The sequence below is a fragment of the Harpia harpyja genome, chromosome W (genome assembly GCF_026419915.1).
Source record: "Harpia harpyja isolate bHarHar1 chromosome W, bHarHar1 primary haplotype, whole genome shotgun sequence".
Taxonomy (NCBI): Eukaryota; Metazoa; Chordata; class Aves; order Accipitriformes; family Accipitridae; genus Harpia; species Harpia harpyja.
In genome coordinates this window covers 2,022,749-2,050,543 of record NC_068968.1, presented here as the reverse complement: position 1 = coordinate 2,050,543, position 27,795 = coordinate 2,022,749, and the positions used below count along the sequence as shown (strand labels likewise).

Sequence of the window (27,795 nt, the reverse complement as noted above, 5' to 3'; positions counted from 1 at the left end):
TGGGTTGACCCTGGCTGGAGGCCAGGTGCCCACCAAAGCCATTCTATCACTCCCCCTCCTCAGCTGGACAGGGGAGAGAAAAATGTAACAAAGGGCTTGTGGGTTGAGATAAGGACAGGAGAGATCACTCACCAATTACTGTCACAGGCAAAACAGACTCAGCTTGGGGAAAATTAACTCAATTTATTACAAATCAACCAGAGTAGGGTAATGAGAAATAAAACCAAATCTCAGAACACCTTCCCTCCACCCCTCCCTTCTTCCCAGGCACAACTTCACTCCCGGATTCTCTACCAACCCCCCCAGTGGCACAGGGGGACAGGGAATGGGGTTTACAGTCAGTTCATCACACGTTATTTTCTGCCACTTCATCCTCCTCAGGGGGAGGACTCATCACACTCTTCCCCTGCTCCAGCATGGGGTCCCTCCCACAGGAGACAGTTCTCCATGAACTTCTCCAACGTGGGTCCTCCCCATGGGCTGCAGTTCTTCATGAACTGCTCCAGCATGGGTCCTTTCCATGGCATGCAGTCCTTCAGGAGCACACTGCTCCAGCGTGGGTCCCCCATGGGGTCACAAGTCCTGCCAGAAAACCTGCTCCAACGTGGGCTCCTCTCTCCACAGATCCGCAGGTCCTGCCAGGAGCCTGCTCCAGCACAGGCTTCCCATGGGGTCACAGCCTCCTTTGGGAACCTACCTGCTCCAGCGTGGGGTCCTCCATGGGCTGCAGGTGGATATCTGCTCCACCGTGGACCTCCATGGGCTGCAGGGGGACAGCCTGCCTCACCATGGTCTTCACCACGGGCTGCAGGGGAATCTCTACTCCGGCACCTGGATCACCTCCTTCTTCACTGACCTTGGTGTCTGCAGGGTTGTTTCTCTTACATGTTCTCACTCCTCTCTCCTGCTGCCATTTCTGGGTCCGCTGCAACTTTTTTCCTTCTTAAAAATGTTATCACAGAGGTGTTACCACTATCGCTGATTGGCTTGGCCTTGGCCGGCGGCGGGTCCGTCTTAGAGCCGGCTGGTATTGGCTCTCTTGGACACAGGGGAAGCTTCCAGCAGCTTCTTACAGAAGCCACCCCTGTAACCCCCCCACTACCAAAACCTTGCCACACAAAGCCAATACAAATAGTAATTGTCCCTATTGTTTTAAATAGCATAGTTTATACTGTGAATGCTATTTTCAATAATGAGATGCTCTCACCTGAACTAACTTAAACATTTCATCTTGGAGCATCTGCCTGACGGTTTCTGATGTGTTTAGTTTCTCTTCTGTAGGGACTTCTTTCTTGATGTCTTGCTTCTTTGCACAAATGGAAGTACTGGAGGCAACACTTGACATAGTTGACACAACAGTCTGAGAAGGCTGACCATTGCTTAGACAAATCTCTATATAACTTAAGACCAGAAGGAAAAGAACAACAGTATTACAAACATTTGTAGTTCAGAACACCTATGCTAGGTTGTCTTAAATCAATCCAGAAAATTTTAGACATCTTCATTTTTCTAAAGCATAATTAATTTGTAGGATCAATTTAATAATTAACACTGCAAAATCTTCGTTGAAGAGCATGTATGACATCTTTTTTCCTAATGATTCCTAATATACTGGATGAAAAACAGTAGTAAAGACATAAGCTCTAGCTGATTTTTTTAGTCACAGGGTTATCCGAAACATTATCTTTGCTAGATACAGGCAGAAACCAATGATTTGACAGAAAGGGGGCCTGTTAGTCATAAAACCAAACAGGTGATGGAAAATGAATAAGGACATTATTAGCTGAAACAAGAAAGATAGCAGATTTACTTTCACTTAAATAATTAAATGTGCCTTTATCTATTTGGAATTAAAAATCAACAACAAAATTTCAGATCAGAAAACAATTAAAATAACATGTACCAGATGATACAATATATTGAATTTTCCAATTACTCACAGAGATAATTAGATCTTATAGTAGGTAAAGACTGTTAAGTAGATTAAGTACTTAAATGAAGAAGAGAGGGTTAGAATTTACATGAAGTTATAAAGAAACTGAAGGACTTCATCTACATGAATAGAAATTGACCCAAAAGACATTTCTCTAAGAAAAATGCTGATGTTGCTACAGGTACAGGCAACCTTTGGAGGATTTTTCACAACTGAACAGGATGGTCTACAAACATATGAAGAAATAAAACAGAAGTGTAAAGCAATGGCTACCGAGTAATATTGGAAAGGGTTTTGGATATGTAATGGGTGTGAGGGGCACAGGAAATCTTTTGGAAGACAATTAGAATGTGTAAGCATGGCACAAAACCCTAAAGTTGGAGAAAGGTTTTTTAAGAAAAGCTGGCATTAAAAACTCAAGAAGGAAAGGAGACTAGAGACACATGAAAATGGAATCTGAAGGGATGTGTACTTCTGATATAGAGAACGAACTGCTTATTGCTTAATGATTGTCTCTCTGTAACTTTACATACCAAGGACTGGTGTTTGTCAAGGATTAAGCCTGTCAGAGACTGGCACTTGGGAGTGATGAGCAAGAAGGAACCATGAGTGATCACAAAACTTAATTAAATGTTTGATGAATTTATGATCTTGTTAAGAAGGCACAAGTAGAGGCCTTGCCTGAATAGATAGGGCTGGAAAAGATAACTCCTGCCTTTGTTCTCGTCCTTGTAGATAATTTAGCTTAAACTAGCCAAATGGTTCTATACTACTAATGAAAACTTAGATAATAAGAACACTAACAAGCACTGATGTATCAAAACATGTAAAGGACCATACTGCGCAGAATCACCTGAGGAGGGTCAAATAGCGGACAAGTGAGGAAGACTATGGAAGACCACCAGAGGACTCCTGAAGACCACCAGAGACCTTCAATGCGCCTGTGTAAAGGACATTTACATATGCTAATAGTTTCCCGGGAAACTAATGAATATGTATAACATTTCTTGGAAATCTAGTGAATATGTATGTAGAACATGTACTTAACCTGCACAATTAAACCCGACGGTGTGCATGATAGGTGGAGCGATCCCCCCGTGCATCCAGCGCTGCCAATAAAGAATACCTACTTAATAGTTAATCAAACTATTGAGTTAGTTTCTTTGAATCACTTCAGATCTTTCTCTAAACTGAAAAACCCCCTCATATTAGAGAGGACTGTTCTAGAAGCCTGAGGCTGACTCCTGACCCCTTTTCCCAATTCCAACTTTCTCCTTGTTTATAGAAATATTAGGCATATGTTTATGCAGTTACTGTAGGACATTGTTTTGGATTTGTGTGGCGGAGTTTTTGGTAGTGGGGGAGGGGCCGCAGGGGTGGCTCCTGTGAGAAGCTGCTAGAAGCTTCCCCGGCTCCAAGTTGGACCCGCCTCTGGCTGAGGCCGACCCAATCAGCGACGGTGGTAGCGCCTCTGGGATAACAGATTTCAGAAGGGGAACCTACAGTGGGGAGGAGATTGGAATGTGAGAGAAACGCCTATACGGACACCAAGGTCGGAGAAGGAGGAGGTGGAGGTGCGCTGGAGGAGGTGATTCCCCTGCAGCCCGTGGTGAGACGGCAGGCTGTGTCGTCGTCCCCGCCCCCCCCCCCCCCCCCCCAGCCTATGGAGGTGAGAGGGGGAGCAGATGCCTACCTGCAGCCCGTGGAGGAGCCCATGCTGGAGCAGGGGGATGCCCCCAAAGAAGGCTGTGACTCCATGGGAAAGCCCTCGCTGGAGCAGTCTGACTGAAGATCGGCCCGCGGAAAGGACCCATGCCGGAGCGGTTTGTGAAGGACTGTCTCCCGTGGGAGGGACCCCACGGTGGAGTAGGGGAAGAGTGAGGAGTCCTCCCCCTGAGGAGGAAGGAGCGGCAGAGACAATGTGTGGCGAGCTGACCCCAACCCCCATCCCCTGTTCCCCTGCGCCGCCGGGGGAAGGAGGTAGAGAGAGAACCGGGAGAGGAGTTGAGGCGGGAAGGAGGGAGGGGTTGGGGGGAAGGTGTTCTAAGGTTTGGTTTTACTTCCTAATATCCTTGGTTTTTATTTGATTTGTAGTAAATTGATTTTGTTTCTTCCCCAAGTTGAGCCTGTCTTTTGCCCGTGACCATAAGTGGTGAGTGATCCCTCCCAGTCCTTATCTCAACCCACGAGCCTGCCTTTATATTTTCTTCTCATCCCACCGGGGCCGGGGGGGGAGGAGTGAGTGAGCGAGCGAGCGGCTTCGTGGTGCTTTGTTACCGGCTGGGCTTAAACTACGATAGACATATACATTTTATTAACTTTAAATAAAACTAATATAATTTTATAATGTATTGTTACATAAACCAATAACATCTTCTATAGTAATATTATATAATTATAATGATTCTGTCTGGAACCAGAGAACAAGAATATCACTTCTCTTGAAATCTGGTAGCTCTGAATTAACTTGATTGATTCATGTGATATTCTGGACAACATGCAAGAGAGTACATGATCCTCAAGGATTACAGTACAAAGAGGTTTCAGAAAAGGCTACTTAGTACTACAGTTTGCAGGTACAATATACTATACTTGCAAATATTTTATACTCAGATCTACACATCATGTTACTTGAGACTGAAAATTTAGTAGGGGTAGTCCATTATTTATTGTATAAAACATTATAGTTTTATCTTACCCGGGAACTTCTGCATCTTGTTCTAAAGAGAATAAGTGAGAAATGGTGCTAGTAACAACTTCAGTCATGCTATAAAGAAAGAAAAAAATTAGTATTGTAAACACTACAATAATTTATGTGGTTTATTTTCATTTTATATACGTATATTTTAATATATATAGAACCTTTTATTATTATTATTGGGTTTTTATTATTGTTGTTATTATCATTATTAGTTTCTTCCTTTCTGTCCTATTAAACTGTTCTTATCTCAACCCACGAGTTTTACTTCCCCCCCCCGATTCTCTCCCCCATCCCACTGGGTGGGGGGGAGTGAGCAAGTGGCTGCATGGTGCTTAGTTGCTGGCTGGGGTTAAACCACAACAGACAATCAGGTTTATGGACTGTTTCTATAATTTTATATACATTATATTATAAATGTAAAGATATATTTTAAAAGAAATTTAAAAAAAAAATTATAATGAAGTAAATTTCTTGAATTTCTTAAGTTGTGTAAAATATCTCCCTCCCTCTTTCAGGAACTAACCTATCCATTTTTATCTTACCTTCTGCTTCCTAGACACCAATCTCTTTCTTTTAAATTGTGTAACAAATTAACTGTTAAATTTCCTAGAATAACAGCTCTCCACCTGTATTTAGCCTGAAGATGCTGCTCCTATTTCAGATCTGGAGAAGGAATTGTATATCTGAAAGCTTTTCCATTTATTCTCTATCCTTTGCCCAGATATAAAATACTACACCTTCCCACAAACCATGCCTCTCTTATTTGCTCATTACTAAAATATACAAAGTGCTGGATGGATGACTGGTTATGTGAAATAAATAGATTACTTAAATTTTGTTTCAAACTATGACTTTGTTGCTATAAACAACAGCGAGAACCCATTGAGATTGGACTGGATTCAATAGTTAACAATACTTTAGATTTTTAAACAAAGTTAAAAGAGATTAAAACAACAAAAAGTCTCTCTCACATTCTGTTCAGCCTTTCCTTCCTTTGTTTTTTTCCACCTTTTGGTCTTCCTGGGGACTATCTACATCCAAAATGGAGACATGCTGGAATATAAAAAGATGCATCTGAAGTTGTATAGTTTTATATCCCACTTCTGCTTCAATAAAGTATTATTGTATTAGCCTAAGGCAAACATACTTTTGATTAATCAGCCACTTGAAAAAATCTGACTGAAAAATAGTCAAAATTACATACTTCTCAGAGGACAGCTACAGATCAGAAATAAGGAGATGTCCTAATGATTCATCTGAGCATCTTTTTAAGTCATTATTATGAGTTTTTATTTTCAAATTCATATCCATATAGTACCTTGGAAATATACTCTGCTAATCTCACACCTCCTAGGCAAGGATGAAAATGTAGAAACAACCCAAAAAACCCTATTCTACACAAACTATTTACAAACTAAGAAATTAAAAACAAATGCATGATTTTACACATGCCAGAGATTCACAATAATAATGCATTGTAGAATTAAGAGCACAATACACTAATTGTTTCTAATCCTATTAACTGCACTGAATCTAGAGTACTACAGGTAAGCAAACCAATGCTTTTGCAATTCACATTTCAGCATAATAGCCCTTAGCCAATTTCAAAGACAGGAGACTTATAACCAAAGATGATGCATGAGAACAAGGCTCATTTACAGATCCAGATTGAGTTTTCAGACAGGAGCAAAATAAACATCTTTAAAGTAAATGTATAAAAACAAGCAAGCAAGCAAACATGTGGTAGAGTCTTTACTTAATCACCCTGTGACAACTTCAGAGACAGCACACATTTTTAAAGAAAAAAAAGTTGTTAATAGAGCTTGCTAATACAACAAAATACACATAAGAATCTGGTCTATTAACCAGAAGACCATCTGTATTTTTTTAATTTACATGCTTTTGTATATGTGTGTGCATGCATGATCTTATATGTTTATAGTGTTATACATTATATAGATTTAATGTAATTATATATAATGTTTATATAGGCATATACACACGTTTAGTTACAATGAATCAGTTTTCAAAAGTTCTCACAGCAGATCTCACTTTACTACTGTTTAATTATTTGTGACTTTTATTATTCATTTAAGTAGGGAAACAATTTCACGAATTCTAAAGGTTTTAAGTCTTCCATTTCTTAAATATATTGAGAAATTCAGGATATTTTGAAAAGAGTATGCATAATAATTTGCCACTTCTATGCAAGATAGTAATTTGCCTTTCCTCTTTGATGTTCTACAGGTTTGATCCTGACAGAGCTATTGGAGCTTCATATAGCTCCTCAAAGAACTCTACAAAATAAACACAATTACTCTAAATCAGAAAACTACATGACATACAGCATTGTTATGTGATTTCTGTCAACTGGCCATATTAGTCCACTTTTTCCCCTAGCAAGGAGAAAGGGGTTGAGAGAGATCTCGGCAAATTCAAAATTTGTGTTATTACCAGTGATGATGCATGCATCAGAAGAAAAAAAAAAAGGCTTATTTTCATGGTATGAATATGATAAACTTAATCTATGCATACTCAGCTCTTTCTTACCATTTTCAAATTGCATTCACATGAATATTTTGAATGAAAGTAAATAAGAGAATATGTTAATACACATTGTCCTATCTCTATAGCAAAGTTACATAAGTGAAAAAACATGATCAGAAAAAAGTCTTGAGAAAGCAATTGTATAAAATTTACTTATAATATAAAACTGATACAATAATGATAAAATAATAATTTCAGTAGAACAGTGAAAACATTTCCATTTCTGATTAGAGGGACGTATAATCCTATTCAGGCAAAACTCGTACTGTTTTATATGTCAGACCATAGTAAAAGGATATACCATAAAAACAAACCTTCACTTTCTGATGTTAGTTATGTCTAACTCCTGAACAAATGGTCCCACTTCATTAAGATCTTCAGTCATATGAGGTACAGAATAATTCCCATGATTAATTTCCTTCTTATAAAAATATTTTGACTTTGTAGACATTCTGGTAATTGCAATTAAAAAAGATAATAACAGTAGAAATAATGTAAGTATCTGACTTTTAGTTTAAGTATGCTGTTCCTCTCAGATTGCAGGCTAGTATGTAACTGTAAAATAAACACTGCTGTGATATAATCAATGTTCATGTAAATTTTCTCTCTAAATTTCACTTAAACCAAGTGTGGTGGGTTGACCCTGGCTGGATGCCAGGTGCCCACTAAGCTTCTCTATCGCTCCCCCTCCTCAACTGGACAGGGGAGAAAAAGTATAACAAAAGGCTCATGGGTCGAGATAAGGACAGGGAGAGATCATTCACCAATTACTGTCATGGGCAAAACAGACTCGACTTAGGGAAAATTAATTTAATTTATTACCAATCAAATCAGAGTAGGATAATGAGAAATAAAACCAAATCTTAAAAACACCTTCCCCCCACCCCTCCCTTCTTCCCAGGTTCAACTAAACTCCCAAATTCTCTACCTCCTCCCCCCCAAGCAGCGCATGGGGACAGGGAATGGGGTTGTGGTCAGTTCATCACATGTTGTCTCTGCCGCTCCTTCCTTCTCAGGGGCAGGACTCCTCACACTCTTCCCCTGCTCCAGCACGGGGTCCCTCCCATGGGAGACAGTTCTCCATGAACTTCTCCAGTGTGAGTCCTTCCCATGGGCTGCAGTTCTTCATGATCTGCTCCAGCGTGGGTCCCCCATGGGGTCACAAGTCCTGCCACCAAACCTGCTCCAGCATGGGCTTCTCTCCACAAGGTCTGCAGGTCCTGCCAGGAGCCTGCTCCAGCACAGGCTTCCATGGGGTCACAGCCTCCTTCGGGCACATCCACCTGCTCTGGCATGGGGTCCTCCACAGGCTGCAGGTGGATATCTGCTCCACTGTTAACCTCCATGGGCTGCAGGGGGACAGCCTGCCTCACCATGGTCTTCACCACGGGCTGCAGGGGAATCTCTGCTCCGGTGCCTGGATCACCTCTCCCCCCCCCCCTTCACTGACCTTGGTGTCTGCAGAGTTATTGCTCTCACATATTCTCACTCATCTCCTCCGGCTGCTGCTCCACAGCAATTTTTTTTTTTTTTTTTCCCCTTCTTAAATATGTTATCACAGAGGCACTACCACTGTTGCGCTTTGGCCAGCGGCGAGTCCATCTTGGAGCCCATGTCATGAATGAGTGGTTTGGGCTGCTCAAAGAATCACCATCAAGGGTATTAGCAAAAGTGATTTAACAGGAGTTTATAAAAGCACAACTTCACAAAGTTCAATGGCAAGGTTCACTCTATTACTTAGTACATGGATAGTAGCCCCCGCTACTAAATCCTTGCCATGCAAACCCAATATATCAAGATTAATATTATTTTTTGTATAGCTGTAATATTTTATTGACATTAATAGTCTTTCAGATGGGCTGTTTCCAGAAAAAAATGTAACCAACACACATGATCTACCAAAAAGAAAATGGAAGGCATAAACTGCACCGTAACTTCAAAATCATCTGGTTAAGAATACATTTATATCTCCCTCACAGAAGCTCCCTTTATAAAAAAAGGAAAAAAAAATTGTCAGAGAAGACACACACCAATGTCTTAGAATACTAATACCAAAAATCTTTTGTTTCTTTAGTGCAGCAGAAGATGAAATGTCACAAATGCCTTTAGGTTATGGAATCTCCATCTCCGGAATTGTGTAAGATATTAACTGCCTTTTCATCTATTTTTCTGACATGCACACATATGAACATAGCTAGATTACAGATCCAGGGAAAAAAAAAAATAAACTAACGTTGTGAACTCTCATCCCAGCATAAGGAAAATTACACTAAAGAGAGTGGAAGTTATCTGAATTCTTTGAGAAAACCATGATATCAATTATATCAGAAATCTAGAGCCCATTTGCATATCACTAAGTTTATAAACAATCATGTACAATTCACTTCATATGCAACAGATAGATACTTTGTTTTCTACCTAGAGGTACACCTGCTGTTGGAGAATATTTAATCTGCTTTTCTGTCTTGCAAGTGTTATGTTATGTCTCACTACTGACGTTCTATAAAAAGTGAAGTCTTGTAACAACTACGTAACAATATTCAAGACTGTCAGCTTCCAACACTGTTAATGCTAATAATGCTTAAAGAGGGCACCTAAGATTTTTTCATGTTTTCATTAAAAGTAACAGGAGCACAGAACAGAATCACCAAAATCATTTAGCTCTCCTGAATATTTCATATTACAAATTTGGTCATTTATTTGAGAAGATCTGACACAACTGCATGTGATACTACAAGAAATAATAAAATTCAGATTCTCTTTTACAAAGTTGATAATTGTAGCAGGAATTATGCAGCCACCACCTAGTCCATGTTAGGAATTATGCGGATGCCACGTCCCCCATCCGAGACGTAAATTCTTTCAGATATTGATTACCTGGACTCTATTAATAATAACAATAAAAATAAAAATATTCACTAGTTAAAGTATCAGGTATCTTTTTTAAAAAAGCAATCCAATTTCATATAGTATGTTTATGCTTAACTTCATATCCTTTTCTCTATTATAGAACTGAGAAATTCTGGATTTACAGTTGCCTGTGGAACCTGAGTTTTGCCCCTTTGCATTGTGAAGCAATAGTCCTCCGAATTATCTAAAGGAATCATGAAATAAGAGATATTTGTCAGCATCAATTAAGCATCAATTCTCACTGATGCTATGTGACAATTAATTAAATATACTCTATACAAAAAGATATACAATAAGATTTGGCCTTCAGCACCAGTAATACAAAACTGGTATTAAACTACTCCAAATTATTATCACTGAAGACATTATGAGAGGCAAAACCCCCATACATAATCATGCAGAGTTAGAAGCACGCACAACATTTTGGCAGTAAGTTGTAAGTAAAATACAAGCGGCACTTGTCAGAAAACAGAAAATGCAAACCAAAACCAAGAGAAAAATCTCTCTTGATGTGGGAGAAAAGCCTTCTCAAAAGAAAAAAACGAAAAACCCCCACAGCCCTCTCCCCCCAAAACCTTTCATGTAGACTTAATTAAAGAGGATAAATGATCCAGCTGTTCCTAAATATAAAATAAAGCAATACTCATTGGGTTCTTTTGGCAAATATCTTCTTTTTTTGTATTAACACACATTCTCCAACTCTAACAGTATTAGATGGAAATGCAAAATTTATTTTTCACCAATCCGCAGCTACTTTAAATACTTTAGTCAGACTGTATCTGTACTGTCCTCAAAGACAAATAAATCTAAATTCAAGTCTCCTCAGAGAAACTATTTCTTTATTCTTTGTCTTGATTTTCCATAGTCTATCATCTCCAATACTAGCTTTCTTCAAAGTTGATGTCTAGTTTTAGATGCAGTGATTTAACTTGTAAGCATTTGCTCAAATAATCTGGTATCTAGATAAATGAGTTTTAGATTTTAAACAGGAATTGCAAAGAGCACTTTAATCTCCAACCAAAGTCTTCCTACAGACAGAATTCCAGTATTTGTGATGAGAATAGTTGATTACTGCTTGTGATTGGTTACTGCTTTTATAATTACCCATCTCTGTAAATAGCAACCCGAACATCTGGACAGTATTACCTCTGATTAATTACCACTTTTATCATTGTCCACCTCTGTAAATAGCAACATGAACATCTGGACAATATTACCTATGATTGACTACCACTTTTATCGTTATCTACTTCTGTAGATAGCAACATGAACACCTGGCCAATATTTTATTGTGTGCTGACTGGACATGGTTCATTTCTCAGTCACACCCGGAACACCTGGCCAGTGTTCCAGATGGGATTGATAAGGGAAGCATAACAGTCTGCACGTTCACACTGCCAAAAAGACTTACGTAAAATGTTTGTTACTTACTATAAAAAGCAGGAAACTCTCGGGTTGACTCTTGAAGCCTCACCTACAGGTGGATGCACGGCATAGGACCTTCCCAGTTACGGAGGATCTCCAGGGGCTGGCTGCCAAGGGGCTTTCCAGCCTAAGTGTGAACCCGGATGATGGTTTTGAAGTGGTAATTGGTGATGTATCCTTTTCTTAATCACTGCCTTGCTTTACAGTAATGAACTGGTGCATCGCTACTCTACTTATCTTTCCTTTTTGATTATTACTATAATATATGTGTGTATATATATTAAAGCATTTTTATATATTAGACTGGAGTCTGTGTTTTTACTTGGAATCCCGCCATTCAGCAAAACAGTATTCCTGGGATGTTTCTCTTTCCCTAGCAACCCTTAAAGGGAAGGCTATTAAACAATATTCCATGTTTTATTGAGAATGGAACTATGAGGTAAAAGATGTGTGTGATTTTCTTTACTGGCATAACTAATACACAGATTTCATTGACACCAATCCCATCCTCTTTCTTATCTTAAATTTTATGCTCTTTGCTCAAGATCCATCCCTGTATAACTGTTCTAACAGCCAGCCATAAAGAAGTACGGACAGCAGCTGCTGATGTTTTCACATGTATCATTGGGAGACTCTCTTCTAAGGAATCTTGTTTATTGGAACCACAGAGCAGTCTTTTATCAGACCACCTGATCATCCACTCAAGCAATTTTGCAATATTGCTAAATTTACCCATCAATTCTATAGCTAGTTCCTCTCCTGGTACAATATCAACTATATGAACAGTTTTGTAAACGTATTTAGAAGTTGCCAGAGTTTGCGGGCTAGAGAACGTATGGTTAGGAAAGGTCTGGCTTGCTGGTGTAATAGTTACACCTTGATTATCACTCTGAGCTCTGTAAATTTGTGGTGGAAAAAGACTTAACTGCAAGGTTCAAGCAAATGATTTATTTGAACTTCACTTACAGACTTAACACGCCACTATTGCAGGTTTTACAGATACAATGGAAGAATGCACTATTGCAATTTTAAAAGCAAGAGTAGCACACTATTACAACCACAAGCACACACATGTTTACAAACTTAAAGCATAAACAATATTCACTTACCCCTCCAGGTAAGGGCTCTCAATCCCAGGGAAGCTACCTCGACCGGCGTCCCAATCAAGGTGGGGAAGGGTCTCCTTCACAAGCCAACTGTATAGTTAGAGAAGTGACTCCCCCATTTCCAACCTGAATCTTAGAGTTTTTATCCCCTGACTTGTGGAATGGTGTGTATGACTATGTCTGAGTGGATTATGATATAGGCCTAAATGGATTATGTATATCTGAGTGGAGTTTCCCCTTATCTTTCCTTTGTTGGTCTGTGATTGTTTGAATACACAAGGTTGTCCTTTGAAACTGAAGCTGAAACCCTCCAGCTTTTTTTTTTAACCTTGCTTCCTCAGGCAACTGAATAGTGGTTGGATTGAGACTCAGGGCATACTATTTGTTAAGGGATTTCAAGGCTCAGTTCAGGTTTTAGTTCTTTGAATGGTGCAGCCACTGCCCTGTTTAGGGCTTATCAGACAACCCAGGGCTAAGCTGTCTACACAGCTCCCCCGTGAGTCGTCTCTGCAGAGAAACAGGGCCTCAAGGCAATCCAAGGCTGGGTGGCTTTTGTAACCCCCCATGAGTTGCCTGTGTGCACTAGACATGGTGAAACTCATTTGTGAACTATGAGCCGGACAATCCATACAAAATTGACTTTTATTTTAAACCAAATAATCCTTCATTATGTCCTCTCATTAGGTTCCGCACAGAAGATTCTATTGTCTATACAATGGGCTGTACAATGGTTGGATTTTCCAAAATATTTTGGTTTTCATTATAGACAGACACTGTTTCAGGATTGCAAGACACCAGAGTGACAGTATAGCAAGACCCTGCTCTAAACACACTTTGGCTTCTAGCTTTGCTTTGTTGACGTTTTAGTGTTGTATGAACATCAAAAAAGAGAGTTTAATTCATGCTCTCGAAGAAGTCCAGAAAAGCTAGTAAGAAATTGAATTCCAAGGTCACTGTACTTTATCAGGTCTCTCTCTCTCAAGAACATAACTCAAAAAGAGTTCTAAAAAAATAATGTATTCTTCATCATCACCACGTTCAAATTCCCATGCACCAACTATAGGCAAATTACATTGATTATTCGTGTCCATTCCATATACTTTGTCTTTATGTTTTGTTTTCCAGTTAAGAGCTTTTATCTTGTGGGCAGCATTTTTTCTACCTATCTCAACTTGTCTCTGATGTTCATTATCCCTGTAAGACAACACACAAACATAAGTACTGTTAATGCCAAAATCAATTTTAAGAAGAATTACATGAAAAAATAAGTAAATGCAACATTAGTTCCTCTTCTTCCTCTATTGTTAAAAGCAGGAAACTAACAAAACCAAATTTACATTAATACAATGTTAAGGTGGCAAGTTAATCAAATGCAAAATCCATAGTTTTCACACAGACAGCAACTTAGCAGTATCATATATGAATTTGGTCATAGCTGATAATAATTTACACTTCAAGAACATATTAGTCACAGAGTAACTGATATAACACTGGCAGTTCTAAGATTTAACAAATTTGTAATTACTAATTTGATAAATTACACAAAGTGACAGTTATCCTGTTTGGTGAAAAGATTACTTGAACAGTAAGAGGCAATTTATTTATTTATTTTTAATAGAAAAGCTTTCTGTTGCCACTTTTTTCATACCTTTGGAGTGAAGGTGTTTAAGCTCTCGTTTCTTCAGTAAGCAAAGCATCAGAAAGTGTATCTGCTGTTTCAGCATTCACTATATACCTGATTCCCAAGATCAGTAAGTGTGCTTCTGCTTGGACTAGTGCCTACTAAGAATCTGTCATTTTTCAGTGTCATCACAGTGTTCCTCATCATCTGATGCTCCCTCTTCTGCTGGCTCCCAAATATTAATTTCTATGGGGCCTATGGACTTCATTTGCACTTTTTCAGTAGCCTGTATAATAACAGACATCATTTCTTCACTTTAAGGACCTACCCAAAGAAAGAAAACCAAGAGATTTTAAATGCAAACTTCTCAATTTTCACTTATTCTCTCAAATTGAGACATAATGAACTTTGAATCATCATAAATTATAGGCATTCAGAAATACAGACAGAAAATGTGATAAAGTGAAGAAACACCATCAACTTGGATATTCTGTTATTGGTATAGACATATCAGAAAGAAAATACAGAATTTGCCAGAAAACTCTGTCGTGGTTTAACCCCAGCCAGCAACTAAGCACCACGTAGCCGCTCACTCACTCCCCCCCCCCAGTGGGATGGGGGAGAGAATCAGGGGGGAAAAAAAAGTAAAACTCGTGGGTTGAGATAAGAACAGTTTAATAGGACAGAAAGGAAGAAAATAATAATAATGATAATAATAATGATAATAATAATAATAATAAAATTTACAATAATAATAATAAAAGTATTGGAATATACAAAACAAGTGATGCACAATGCAATTGCTTACCACCCGCTGACCGATGCCCAGTTAGTCCCCGAGTGGCAATTCCCCCCAGTTCCTATACTAGATGTGACATCACATGGTATGGAATACCCCTTTGGCCACTTTGGGTCAGCTGCCCTGACTGTGTCCCCTCCCAACTTCTTGTGCCCCTCCAGCCTTCTTGCTGGCTGGGCATGAGAAGCTGAAAAATCCTTGACTTGAGACTAAACATTACTTAGCAACAACTGAAAACATCAGTGTTATCAACATTCTTCTCATACTGAACCCAAAACATAACACTATACCAGCTACTAGGAAGAAAGTTAACTCTATCCCAGCTGAAAATAGGACATTTATCTAACTGAAAACTATAATAACTATCTTACATGGGGTATGAAAGAAGGTATTGTCACAAGTTAATTACTAAGTAGGGTAAAAAAAGAGAATTAATTTAATATTTCCTGAAAAAGGATGCACATTACCTTTAACAATACTGTGTCTGAGTTGCTGCTGAAGACCATGATATTTATTCTCTTAGTGGAACCCTTATATCTTCAGGATTAGGAAATGCTTTTACGAAAATCTTTGCCATATGCACAAAATAAAATATCTTTTCAAGTAGCTAACATACAAGTGTAGTGGGTTGACCCTGGCTGGGTGCCAGGTGCCCACCAAAGCTGCTCTATCACTCCCCCTCCTCAACTGAACAGGGGAGAGAAAATATAACAAAAGGCTGGTGGATCGAGATAAGAACAGGGAGAGATCACTCACAGGCAAACCAGACTCGACTTGGGGAAAATTAACTTAATTTATTACCAATCAAACCAGAGTAGGGTAATGAGAAATAAAACCAAATCTTAAAACACCTTCCCCCCACCCCTCCCTTCTTCCTGGGCACAGCTTCACTCCCGATTTTCTCTACCTCCTCCCCCCCAGCAGCACAGGAGGACGGGGAATGGGGGTTGCAGTCAGTTTGTCACACATTGTCTCTGCTGCTCCTTCCTCCTCAGGGGCAGGACTCATCACACTCTTCCCCTGCTCCAGCGTGGGGTCCCTCCCACGGGAGACAGTCCTCCATGAGCTTCTCCAACGTGGGTCCTTCCCACGGGCTGCAGTTCTTCACAAACTGCTCCAGCTTGGGTCCCTTCCACAGCGTGCAGTCCTTCAGGAGCACACTGCTCCAGCGTGGGTCCCCCATGGGGTCACAAGTCCTGCCAGAAAACCTGCTCCAATGTGGGCTCCTCTCTCCACAGGGTCCACAGGTCCTGCCAGGAGCCTGCTCCAGTGCAGGCTCTCCACAGGGTCACAGCCTCCTTCGGGCACATCCACCTGCTCTGGCGTGGGGTCCTCCACGGGCTGCAGGTGGATATCTGCTCCACTGTGGACCTCCATGGGCTGCAGGGGGACAGCCTGCCTCACCATGGTCTTCACCACGGGCTGCAGGGGAATCTCTGCTCCGGCGCCTGGAGCATCTCCTCCCCCTCCTTCTTCACTGACCTTGGTGTCTGCAGGGTTGTTTCTCTTTCTTACACGTTCTCACTCCTCTCTCCGGCTACAGTTGCTGTTCTGCAGCAACTTTTTTTCCCTTCTTAAAAATGTTATCACAGAGGCGCTACCACTATTGCTGATTGGCTCAGCCTTGGCCAGCGGCGGGTCCATGTTAGAGCCGGCTGGCATTGGTTCTATCGGACATAGGTGAAGCTTCTAGCAGCTTCTCACAGAGGCCACCCCTGTAGCCCCCCCCGCTACCAAAACCTAGACACGCAAATCGAATACAAGGTATAATTTCCAACAGAACTTACACCACCAAAAAGTCTATCCAGTAGCATTTACAAGAAGAAACATTTGTGATAATCAATACTGCTTTTGTTCTAGTTTTAATGTCTTTCCCCTTTTTCGCTGGTGGCAATTCTCCAAATAGACTCAAAATTACATCTTGAAGTAATTCTTCAAAATTCATGAACCTGCAGAAAGGAAGCATTTGACAAGCCCACTCCATTGCATTCAGACAGTGCTCAACTGTGGAGGCATCATATTCATTCCTCTTCAGATCCCAAAAAACCCACCTTGCTATATAAACTTTAATTGATATGCACAATATATTTCAGCTAAATTATTCACACATTGCAAATTGTATTGTTTCTTCCCTAGCTAAGAGAAAATAAAACCAGCTAACTTAACTGCCAAACAGAGAAGAACACAATGCTAGGAGACAGATCAAGGTTGTAATGGACCATAACCTATGTAAAAATAAAATAAAAGAAAGAAGAGGAGCTTTTTTTAAACCAGCTTAGGAAATAATTCCATTACCACTCTGCTGAAGAGTCTGTTTACAGTCATTTAGAGTAAAACCTAAGGATTTGATTAAACTAGCTGTAACTGATTAAATATACTGAATTACCAGATGAAGTAAATAATTTTACTGTGACTTAAGGCGATCATAAATTCTTTCTTGGGAGTAAGATAATTAAGACAACTGAGAGGCTTTTAAGATGGATCAGTTTATTCTGAAACAGTCAGTGGTTTCCATCTCATTTGTCACTGTTGCATGAAGCACAGAAAAATCAGAATATTGTACTATTTGAAACAGAGCCATTCTGTTTATTTGAAGCTTGATTTTTCTGGTGAAGAGAAATTTTGGGCTCATTTTAAAAAGGAAGCAACCTTTTCTAAGGACAGCTGAGTTGCTAGACAAAAATCAACATCTGTACTGTTACAGAATATATGACAAATATCATAATGCCAGTAGTTTCTTTTTCTTCCTTGACCTCTAACATCAATTGATGAGGGTATAAGTAGAGAAAACATGATTAAATTTTAGTATTTTTCATTATTCTTCTGAAAACCAAAGACCCAACCTTCATCATAAAACCTGCTTCATGCAAAGATAGTACATTAAATACACATTGGTCAGGAAACACCCAAAATAACTTAATCCAATGTTAAAAAAAAAAAACAAAAAAAACCAAAAAAACTTTAGCTAGACAAAAAACATAGAAACTATTGTGCTTCTGGCAGTCTCTCTCTTCAATTATTTGAGTTAAATACAAAGCAAAAGCCCAACAGAAATACCATTAGGAAAGATGTAATTCACATGGACAGCACTATTCTGTAGCATCAAATACTTACTGCACATTATATCACTATGCTAATTTTGTCCTACTAAGCAATTAAGAGTCCTCACAGAAATGTATAGCACATCCTTAGAATTCTTCTTACAGTTCTATGCGATTAAAATGTATCTTTACTATATTAGTAATATAATTACCTTAAGGTTGTTCGTATTTTCCCTTGCAGTTTGGTACCGCCTACAATTGTGAGAGAATATTTCACAAGCGTGAAACATCCAACACAATGCACACATCTCTCTGAACCAACCTACAACAGAAACATGCAATATCATGAGATTCTGTTAAAATAAATGAAATAAAACAACTGGAGAATTTAGCTAGAAGAAAGAAATTAACATTATTTATCTTAACAGTAATTAAAAAAAAGAATTGTGCATTCTTGAGTTTTCAATAGTGCTCTACAGCTAGAGCTCTTTAGTCTCAGTGTTCATGTTCTTTCACATCTTTCAGATCTATAACAAAAATCTAGAACAGGAACTTCTGGATTAAGAGTTTTGATAACGAACATAATTAAAAGCTGGAAAGGGAATGTGTTTCTGCATACATTGCAGTATAATATTTCAAGCTGATTAGAATTTCTTTGCACCTGTGGATTCTCTCTTGTGTTCTTTTTTCAGCTCTAAATTATTCTATTTTATTGCATACAGACCTAAAATTTTACAGGAAATATCATCAAACTGATGGTCTCCAGAAGATGTAGATCTATAGAAAACAGTGTGGAAATTGGAGTAACAAAGCAAAGTCTCTGGGAATGGACTCAGTGAAGGAAAAGATCCTTTCATTCAAATCTACAATCATTTATTTAAATGTAATTTGCCATTTTATACATGTATCAACTAATTTTGTTTGCATGTCAAAATGGAAATAAAAATCAGTTAAAGTTTTGTATTTATCACTATGAAATGTACAGCTTCTCAGTTATTAGCAGAATACTACCAAGATCAGTAAAATTCCCTTAAGCTTGCTTTCCATTTTCTTCAAATCAGTATTCTGAAAATTCATTTAAAGGAATAACTTTAGTATGAGCTATGGCACATAGAATGCTTTTGCTTGCATGATAATCATGAGTACCATGAAATACAAGAGCAACAAAGTATAAGAAGAACTAAGACCACAATTACGAAACCAGTTTAATCCAGCACAGTCCAGGCTGCTGTCAACCAAGGCAGACTATTTTTTCTTCCTGTTTCAGCTGCTACTTCTGATCACCTCCACGTGCCAGCATTAAGCGTTTGTGTGACCATGCAATGAGCAAAAAGAAGGAAATATTTATTTGTCAGTCAGACCAGTTCCTTATCTGAATCTCTACATGAATGCTGGTGCAAGGGGGTTGAGGGAAGGCAGATAGTCACACACACCCCCTTCTGTAGCAAGTCAACCTTCTTTAAGTGGCTGTGTAACAATGACCTAAGAAAAGCCCGAGTTTACACAAAAAAATTTTATCAGTATATTCCGAGCTTGGTTCTGTGCAAACAAAATGCACGAGTAGAATGAGATCTTATAAGCCCTGTGCTTTGTGCACTAGGATGACCGCTTTACCTGAAGCGAGCATCACGTTCTCTGTTACATATTCAGCCCCAAGTGATCTGGAACACACTTCCAGTTAGCAGCTATAACTCACAACTAAAATTAGCTTGTTTCTTTCACGTGGAGAAAGAAATGAGTACATATTTTACCAAGTAGGTACAGAAAGAGAGGTAAAAGGAGACACTTTTATGAAGTTGATACCTTATATCTTTAAGTTCTGGTTTCCTAAAAGGACTGAACATGGAGTGTAAAACTATGAGAAGACAACATGTAAAAAACATGACATCAGCAAAGTCCAGATGAGACTGAATACTCAGGCAATGCAATTGCAAGCTTGTCAGTAATATTTACTACTGACAATCAAGTTACAAAAAAACAAGTTAAATGCTTACTTTTTGCATAACTTTTCTTGCCCACTTCAGTTGTGCAATATACCACTGCGCTGCAGGGCAGGAACAACAAGCAGCCCAGAAGAGCAAGATAATTCACTGAAGAACTCCTGACACTTTCTGACAAGTTTCTTGCTCAATTTTTAAAAGAACGTCATTGCAGTCTTCCTGAAAAATGCAAATTCCAAGACAAAAACAAGCCCCCAAATTAGAAAGAACATATACAATAAGGAATCTGACTTAAATGTTGTTTCTGCTCCTAAGAATACTTCCCTTCTTCCTTAGAGCACAGATCCTTTATGGAAAAAGCAGAGGCACGCATACTTTCTTATCACTATGGTGCTACTTAAGTAAATGAATGGACATGGAAAAAAAAGACAGAAAAATGAGCTGAAAGGAACCAGAAGACAGATCATGATTATTTCATAAATACATTCAAAGACCCAAGAAACTTCTATCAACATCTATACAGCTCATGCTATGATATAATACTGAGGTCAGAGTAGGCTATTTTTCTGCTTAAGAATGTGGAGTATGCAAGCATATGCAAAATTTGTTGGTTATTCTTACTTTAAAGATTTAATTCACACTGATGGAACACTTATAAGTATGCTACATATGCTTATGATATTGCAGAGGGTACACCTGAGATAAATAGAATTCTGAGAGTTTTCCTAGTGCACCCATGTTGTGTGTACTCACTATGCTGCTTAGTGCAGAAGACAGAAAGCTACAATGCATTTTTGGGAAATAATAGTACATTATTGGGCAATGATTAATGGGATGAAATTTAATAAGTCCAAATGCCAGATTCTGCACCTGGGATGGAGTAACGCCAGGCACAAGTATAGATTGGGAGAGGAGTGGCTGGGGAGCAGCCCTGCAGAAAGGGATCTGGGGGTGCTGGTTGACAGCAGGCTCAATAGGAGTCAGCAGCGTGCCCTGGCAGCCAAGAGGGCAAACCGCATTCTGGGGTGCATCAAACACAGCATAACCAGCCGGTCAAAAGAGGTGATTATCCTGCTATATTTAGCATTGGTGCAGCCTCACCTTGAGTATTGTGTGCAGTTCTGGGCCGTGCAACTTAAGAAGGATGTTCAGGTCCTTGAATGTGACCAGAGGAGGGCAACAAAGCTGGTGAAAGGGCTGGAAGGAATGTCCTATGAGGAGTGGCTGAGGACTCAGGGTTTGTCTAGTTTGGAGAAAAGGAGGCTGAGGGGCGACCTCATTGCTCTCTACAGCTTCCTGAGGAGGGGAAGTGGAGAGGAGGTGCTGATCTCTTCTCCCTGGTATCCAGTGACAGGACAGATGGGAATGGTTCAAAGCTGCATCGGGGAGGTTCAGACTAGATATTAGGAAGCATTTCTTTACAGAGAGGGTGGTTGGACACTGGAACAGGCTTTCTAGAGAAGTGGTCAATGCCCCAAGCCTGTCAGTGTTTAAGAGGCATTTGGACAATGCCCTTAATAACATGCTTTAACTTTTGGTCAGCCCTGAAGTGGTCAGGCAGTTGGACTAGATGATCGTTGTAGGTCCCTTCCAACTGAAATATTCTATTCTATTTTAAGATAGCATATGGAGACAAACTAAGACAAATTTAGTATCTTCTTGTTTCTTGAGGTTCAAATTTGTTTTCCAAGTTTTTATTTCTTGGTTTTCCCGGAGAGGTGCTGATCAACATTAACTCTATGGAGTTCTTCGCTTCTCCCGCCATTTCTGTTTACTGTTGAGTCAATGACATTATTTAGGGAAATATTCACACTAATCCAACTTGTGCAACACAATTTTTCCAAGACTTTCTCACCAGGTACATGGATCTTTGACTAATGCAAATATTGAAATCAAGGTCTTATTTTGTAGGCTTTATATAAAAAAAAAAATCGGATTAAAATATCCAAAAAGAACATGAACAAATATATACCAGTGCATGTTGCAGTACAGAAACATTAAAAACAATCAATGCACTCAGATACTTCCAGAAAATCTAAGCAATCAAAATAAGTTGATATTGTAGAGACATATCTAGCATTATAATATCAATTTATTAGTAGAGTATTTAAAATACTTCCAAAATAACTCTTTATTCCTGTGGATTTTTAATAACTTCAAAAAATTAACTTGGAAATAAAAAATTCCCTAACAAGGGAAATCTTTAAACAGAATCTCTTACAGAAAATAGATAAACCACCCACTGTGATAAATACTCATTCTTCGAAAAATGTTGAAAACAGGACTTAAACTAACAAGAACTATTTGGGTTCAATAACAAACCAGCTTGTCATTCCCACTTGTTGCGATTATATGGTGTCTGAAGCATTTTGGCTTCCAAGAGTCCAGTTGTTGAATAAGAAAAAAATGCTTTCCTCTGGCTTTTCAGTTTGCGTCACACCATATCACAGATCCAATTCGAATATTTTTTTAAGCATTGCTTTTCTCCCACTTTTGGAAGGATCAAAGTCAGAGCCACATGTCTAGGCAAAAGTAGTGCAAGAACCATGAAATTCTAATGTTGCTTAATTTGGGTGAAAAAATACAGCATCCTTTTACCTGAATATCAAATTTAAATGGCTAACCTCAAAGCATGGGGTGGGGGGGTGGGGAAGTAGAGGAGAAAAAAAAAAAATCAATATATGCATGACTATTGTGGTTTAACCCCAGCCAGCAACTAAGCACCACGCAGATGCTCACTCACTTGCCACTCACTCACTTACCCCCCCCCACCCAGTGGGATGGGGGAGAGAATCGGGGGGGGAAAAAAGTAAAACTCGTGGGTTGAGATAAGAACAGTTTAATAGAACAGAAAGAAAGAAACTAATAATGATAATGGTAACATTAATAAAATGACAATAATAATAACAGAATTGGAATATACAAAACAAGTGATAAACAATGCAATTGCTCACCACTCGCCGACCAATGCCCAGTTAGTTCCCGAGCAGCGATCCCCCCCCAGGCCAACTCCCCCCAGTTTATATACTAGGCATGATGGCCCCTTTGGCCACTTTGGGTCAGCTGCCCTGGCTGTGTCCCCTCCCAACTTCTTGTGCTCCTCCAGCCTTCTTGTTGGCTGGGCATCAGAAGCTGAAAAATCCTTGACTTAGTCTAAACATTACTTAGCAACAACTGAAAACATCAGTGTGTTATCAATATTCTTCTCATACTGAATCCAAGACATAACACTATACCAGCTACTAGAAAGAAAATTAACTCTATCCCAGCCAAAACCAGGACAATGACATAATTCAATTGCACACATCAAACTACTAACTTTAAATACCCAAAATATTTTCCATAATCAAGAGATACAAAACATTAAATCTCACACACACACACACTTCTCAACAAAAATATCTGGAAAAACTAGGTTATTTTATCTTTACAATTAATGATGCTGAAACCATAAATCACCAAGTTCAAGCACAATAGACAGCATTAATATACATGTAAAAAAAAAAAAGATGGGTTAAGCACAACAAATTAAACTGCTTTTAAAGAAAATACCTCATTTGATGCAAAGTGGATGAAGGATGTCAACATTGTTGGGGGGAAAGATATAGAGCAGCTGATTTGTGAAATAAGCGGCCATGAATTGTGCCATGGATCGAATCACAGCCATGGCAGTTTCAGTATGAATATCTGTTACCATCCATAGTTCATGCTGAGAATACTTGGTATCTAAAAAAATAAAAACAAAACCAGATGTGAAATTGAAACATTATGAGGAAAATTATTTTAAATTTGAATGCTAAAATTGTTTAATCACAGCTTATAAAACATTTTTTTCAAAAACAAGTAAACTATGGTATTACTTAATTTCTTGACAAGCATTCAGGACTTACAGAGCTTAATCTTTTACGGTAATTACACATTATATTAATATTAAAAGACTTTTATATTAGGTTTTAAATGACTGGAGATGGACCTCTAGTATCTAAGTTTAGATCAGTGCTGAGTCAAAAAAAAAAGTTTAAATTTGGAAATTTAGATTTCATACTCTGACTTAATAGAAAAAGTTACAAGCATCTGCAAAAAAAAACCCCTACTGTCAATTTAGGATTGATGACCAATCTAAAAATCAATGATTTCATCATATTGTATCATTAAAAAAAAAGTTAGATCAATACAAAATGAAATCACATCATTTCTCCCTTAATTTTCTTATCCAAAGTCTTTCCTTGAGCAGATTTGAATTTAAGAATGTTTAACAGGCCATGCTTTCACTATTAATTATACAATGAAAATTATCTAAACACTCCAAGTGCAGCTGAAAGAACATCCGAGGATCAGAAAAAGATCTTTAAAAATCACTGAAAACAGACTTCAGTCCAATGTAAAGAGAAAAGCATGGTGTCAAGTGCATGTGTGATGGCACAGAAATTAGATACTAGGTTATTTAAGCAATATCAACATACGTTATCACGCTTTTATGCAATATAAACATACCAGAAATATTTTCCATCTGCCTCATTGAGATCTGTGATCACCTTAGAATCTCTCCTACCAGATGATCACAGAGTCCCTGAGCCTCACACAAGTTATATTGTACAGGTGGCAAAATAATATTGCAAGATAATATCTACTCTGAAGAAAACATGTTCTTTTTCCTCCTGCATTAAAAGAGAAAAGAAGGGCAGAAGTCCAGTTGTGTTGTGTGATTTGGTATACTACTTATATAGAACTTGTTTAGCATAACTTGCTTAGCATTAGTAGCTAAATTTGCTGAAGCCTTAGGGCATAAGCTGTGAACTTTCACCTAGTTAAGTAAAGGGATGCCTAAAACACAATGAAATTGTTTAGACGTCCACCAAACTTCCAATATCCTGAATTCTTTCTGCATGAGGTATTCCTCATCACAATAACTAGAATGTTTTTTTTCTCATGATGCCTAGGAAGTCTCTGGAATATTTGTTTCAAATCAACGCCTAAATAAACTCCTGTCACAAATTATTTTGTTTTGTTACTCCCCAAACACTAAGACTTTTGATTTTACAGCTACTAAAAGAATTGATTTTTGTTCATCTGTTTTTCATTGTCTCTTTCTCAGAAATATACTTAGAACCTTTCTGTACCAAGTACTTCACAAGAAAACTCTGATATCAACATAGACATGCATGGAATTTTCTCAGGGAAAAGATTTTATCCCTTACCTTTTGCCTCAATTTCACAAAGAGATCTTTTCCAAATGTTCACAGATTCTCTGTATGAGCCTAAAAGGAACTTCTCCTCACCTTTAAAAACCAAATACACAACAAATTAAAAGCTCTACATAGTTACAGTTTTACATGTGCAAACACACATGCACTTACTTCAGTATTACAGATTTATGAAAAGCAGAGTAAAACATGCGAGTCTCCAGCAAATTTCTATTGTCACAGCTAAATCCAAGTTTTGAGCATCTGAGAGAAGGTGACTTTGAATACCCCCTTTTTTTCTTTTTTATTTTTTTTAATTGCCAAGTCACTATTAAATTAAAAAAAAAAATCTATTCAGGTTATAGTCACTCCTACAAGGTTTTCAGTAATTAGGTTATGTTTTTAGATTACACACAAGGTTACAAATGTTAAATATAGTTGGAAACTTAAATATTTAAAACCCACAATAGTTTATTAATGGGGAAAAGCATTTTCTCTTATCTGTTTTCAATTTCCTATGATGTGGAATAAGTTTTTTCATTGTAAAAAGTAGTTGTAAAACTATTTAGCAAGTTTAACATATATATTTCGTTTCACTGTAAAAGCACTTCCGAAGAACAGGTCTATGGACGGTTACACATTTCATCTCTCTAAATTTTACTTCTCCACCTCTAGTCCCATTCCAATTTTTAATCTATTTGTCAATTTCAAAATACTTTGACAAAAAGGTAGATTCTCACACCCGTATTTATATTTCATGAAGTTAAGCTGAAATAAACAAAACTGTAAAAGAGCACAGCTCCTAGGCAGAAGAGAAAGAGGGGAAAGAAAATAGTGCTACCATAGAAGAAAAGGCAAGGACAAATTTGCCACTGTCTTGCTTATCAGCAGCTAGCTAGTTCTGATATTGGCTGGCCCATCAGCATATATGTTACTCCAGATCATCCACAAAACATGCCATATCTATTTGGCAAACTGAATGTAAATAAGGAACATAAGGAATGGGTGGGAAGTTGCATGTATTGTTAGGATGAGTGAAAGAGACATGAAGGAGCTGATGTATTGTACAGTGTGATACAGGAAGAAAAGCTAGAAGTAACATTTAAGAGGAGGAGATCAAGAATATGGAGAGGAAACAGAATTGTGGTGGGAGACATAAGTGGGAAGCTTGGGTTTATTACTATGTGGAAGGGGAAAGGAAGATAAAGCATAGTATGCTACTGTGTATGAAATTAGGCTACAACTATACACTATCTGCAAAATAAATATACTAGATTAAGTCTATTACATTAGGCTACACTAAATTAGATGCTTAGCTGAGGCTGACTAGATTCATGTACACATGACATGTTCATGCCCACAGCAATCACATGGAGTGAACAGGATTTCTGCATAGAAATTCAGTAAGATGCATTGTGATGCCCACCTACCTCAGAGGAAATAACACAGTACAAATGACATCAGAATTCAGATCCTGCCTTCAGATTCTCTAGGACATGATTCAAAGCAAACTGAAGTCAATATAGTCTTCTTATTTAGCTCAAAAAGCTCTAAAGGACATAATACAATCTACAGGTGTACTGGGACATTAAATATTTGAGAGAGTTCTGATCAGAATTTTAAGTCCTGCTACTAACTTTTTTTTAAATCTGGTGGTCAGTTATTGATTGTCATGAAGTTGGATCTAATTTTCTAGTATTCAGTTAACCATGCAACTACCTAACAGTTGTAGTTCTTTCCAAAGTACTAACCACATACAGAATTAATCTTCAAATGTTGTTTCTAAGGTCACTCCTGAAGACTGTAGGATTGCTTGTATATGACTTAAAAGCGATGAGACAACAGACTCTTCTGCATTCTTGTACACTTTTTTGTTCAGCTGCATCTGATACCAAACCACTTTTTTTTTTATACAATAATTGCCATAGTACAATCAACCTGTAGTTCAAGAAGTATAATATTACAAAAAACATCAAAAGTTAACACATTTTCTTACATCTATTCTGTATACAATACAGGTTAAACTATTTTCTTATATTTTGCATTATGTATCTGAAAACTAAATTATATTTAATGTTAACAACTATTTTCTTGACTACAATAAGGGGAAAAAAAAACAACCCCAAAAAACACTTTTTGCCCTGGTGTGCTGGTTTTGACTGGGGTAGACTTAATTTGCTTCATAGTAGCTAGTATGGGGCTATGTTTTGGATTTGTGCTGGAAATAGTGTTGATAATACAGGGATGGTTTCATTATTGCTGAGCAGTGCTTACCCAGAGTCAAGGCCTTTTCTGCTCCTCACCTCACCCCACCAGCAATTAGGCTGGGGGTACACAAGAAGTTGGGAGGGGACACAGCTGGGACAGCTGACCCCAACTGACCCAAGGGATGTTCCAAACCATATGACGTCATGTTCAGCATATAAAGCTGATGGAAAAAGAAGGAAGGGGGGGACACATTCAGAGTAAGGGCATTTTGTCTTCCCAAGTAACTGTCATGCATGATGGAGCCCTGCTTTCCTGGAGATGGCTGAACACCTGCCTGCCAATGGGAAGCAGTGAACAAATTCCTTCTTTTGCTTTGCTCAT

At 38.4% G+C, this 27,795-nt stretch overlaps 1 pseudogene; it reads right to left on the bottom strand.

Moving 5' to 3' along the window:
* The window catches only part of LOC128136024 (ciliogenesis and planar polarity effector 1-like), a 42,052-nt pseudogene that overhangs the window by 4,913 nt on the left and 9,344 nt on the right, over positions 1–27,795 (bottom strand).